Source organism: Oryx dammah, unplaced genomic scaffold, assembly GCF_014754425.2.
Source record: "Oryx dammah isolate SB20612 unplaced genomic scaffold, SCBI_Odam_1.1 HiC_scaffold_23, whole genome shotgun sequence".
In the NCBI taxonomy this organism is placed as follows: Eukaryota; Metazoa; Chordata; class Mammalia; order Artiodactyla; family Bovidae; genus Oryx; species Oryx dammah.
In genome coordinates this window covers 61,414,405-61,417,282 of record NW_024070207.1, presented here as the reverse complement: position 1 = coordinate 61,417,282, position 2,878 = coordinate 61,414,405, and the positions used below count along the sequence as shown (strand labels likewise).

Below are 2,878 nucleotides of genomic sequence, written 5' to 3'. Positions count from 1 at the left end.
CACACACACACACACACACACACACACACACACACACACACACACACATATATATATATATTACTTTTCTTAGCTCTAAATCTTCCTCTAATCATTGCTTTCACTGCATTGCACAAATTTTGATAAATTATACTTTCATTTTCATTTAGTTCAAGAAATTTAAAAAAATTTGGGAGGAAATATCCAATTTTATCCAGAGCATTACTTAGAAGTATGCTGTTAAATCTCCAAACATTTTTGAATTTTTCAAATATCTTTGTTATTGAGTCCCAACTTAATTCCAAGATTTTCTGAGAGCAGACATTGCATGATTTTTATTCTTTTAAAATTTTTCATGATGTCTGATCTTATTTATTTGTTACTCTTACAACATCTTATTTTTGACTGGACTCAGAAGTAGAAGCTCTCATAGAGGACAGCCTCCATCTCTTGGCAATCTGTTTCTGCCATTTTTCTTTGGGTTTCTTCATTCTTTTGGTCAAAAGTTTAGCATATTCTGCAGCTTCTTCTTTATTTTTCTTAGTATGCTGTTTCTTCAGAGCAATACACCACCGTTTCTGTTGCAGAACTCGGGGAGTCATGAGACGCTGAATCTTGGATGCTTTAGTCCTAGATTTCTTCAGTTCAGTTCAGTCGCTCAGTCATGTCTGACTGTTTGAGACCCCATGAATTGCAGCACACCAGGCCTCCCTGTCCATCAACAACTCGCAAATTTCACTCAGACTCACATCCATCGAGTCAGTGATGCCATCCAGCCAACTCATCCTCTGTCGTCCCCTTCTCTTCCTGCCCCCAATCCCTCCCAGCATCAGAGTATTTTCCAATGAGTCAACTCTTCGCATGAGGTGGCCAAAGTACTGGAGTTTCAGTTTTAGCATTACTCCTTCCAAAGAACACCCAGGACTGATCTCCTTTAGAATGGACTGTTTGGACCTCCTTGCAGTCCAAGAGACTCTCAAGAGTCTTCTCCAGCACCACAGTTTAAAAGCATCAGTTCTTTGGCGCTCAGCTTTCTTCACAGTCCAACTCTCACATCCATACATGACTACTGGAAAAACCATAGCCTTGACTAGATGGACCTTTGTTGTCAAAGTAATGTCTCTGCTTTTGAATATGCTCTCTAGGTTGGTCATAACTTTCCCTCCAAGGAGTAAGCGTCTTTTAATTTCATGGCTGCAATCACCATCTACAGTGATTTTGGAGCCCAGAAAAATAAAATCTGACACTGTTTCCTCATCTATTTCCCATGAACTGATGGGACAGGATGCCATGATCTTCATTTTCTGAATGTTGAGCTTTAAGCCAACCTTTTCACTCTCCTCTTTCACTTTCATCAACAGGCTTTTTAGTTCCTCTTCACTTTCTGCCATAAGGGTGGTGTCAACTGTATATATGATGTTATTGATATTTCTCCCAGCAATCTTGATTCCAGGTTGTGCTTCTTCCAGCCCAGCGTTTCTCATGATGTACTCTACATATAAGTTAAATAAGCAGGGTGACAATATATAGCCTTGACATACTCCTTTTCCTATTTGGAACCAGTCTGTTGTTCCATGTCTAGTTCTAACTGTTGCTTCCTGACCTGCATATAGGTTTCTCAAGAGGCAGGTCAGGTGGTCTGGTATTCCCATCTCTCTCAGAATTTTCCACAGTTTATTGTGATCCACCCAGTCAAAGGCTTTGGCATAGTCAATAAAGCAGAAACAGATATTTTTCTAGAACTGTCTTGCTTTTTCAATGATCTAGCAGATGTTGACAATTTGATCTCTGGTTCCTCTGCCTTTTCTAAAACCAGCTTGAACATCTGGAAGTTCATGGTTCATGTATTGCTGAAGGCTGGCTTGGAGAATTTTGAGCATTCCTTTACTAGCATGTGAGATGAGTGCAATTGTGTGGTAGTTAGAGCATTCTTTGGCATTGCCTTTCTTTGGGATTGGAATGAAAACTGACCTTTTCCAGTCCTGTGGCCACTGCTGAGTTTTCCAAATTTGCTGGCATATTGAGTGCAGCACTTTCACAGCATCATTTTTCAGGATCTGAAATAGCTCAACTGGCTTACCATCTTTGTTTAGGGGCTTTCACACAACATACTGGCAGAAATCATCTTCTTTAGAGAGATTGAAAAATTTGCGGATTCTGCTAGCTCTTTTTGGACCCAGGCAATGAGGCACTGTAGTATCAGTGAGTCCAAGAATATCCTTCTCCCCTTTTTTCACGATGACCAAATTGAGAAGACTCAGATTGACATCCACAATGCAACCCTGTACAGATTTGTGCTTTCTCTCTCCAGTCCTCCTTTTTCTGTAACAGGAATGCCCCTTACTCAGTAGCAGGTGAGCTCAGCCATGGGTCAAGACACCCTGCTTCATGGGGAAACCCTGCTTATCATTCCCGCCACTGATTCGGACCACATAACCCTTCCATTCTTCACCCAGAGCGTTAGCGGCAACTTCTGTGGCCATACACTTCTCGTAGAAGGTACGAAGTTTTTATTCATCATCCACTTCAGTGAGCTCCTGGCAGCCAGTGGCCGGGAAAGAGATGTTCAGCTTCATTCTGAAGCAGCTGACAGCCTCCGAAGTGCCATGAAAAAGAGCTCTTTTAAATTTGTTAATGTCTGTTTCATGATCTCAGACATGGTCTATATTAATGAATGTTCCATGGGAGCTTCAGAAGAATGTGTAATTTGCTATATTTGGATGCAGTAGTTTATAGGTATTATATGTGGTTGATTGATGGTGCTGTTGAGTTCATCTAAGTCCTTATTGATTTCATTGGTGCTTGAACTATAGTTTTTGGATAAAAGGATGTTAAAGGCTCTAAATACTATTGAATTCTTCTCTTTATCTTTGCACTTATATAATTTTTTGCCTAATGT

The 2,878-nt window shown here is 40.4% G+C and overlaps 1 pseudogene; it reads right to left on the bottom strand.

Annotated features, from left to right (window-relative positions):
* Positions 1–335: 335 nt before the first annotated feature.
* On the bottom strand, positions 336–2,555 carry LOC120881899 (annotated as a pseudogene).
* Positions 2,556–2,878: the final 323 nt, after the last annotated feature.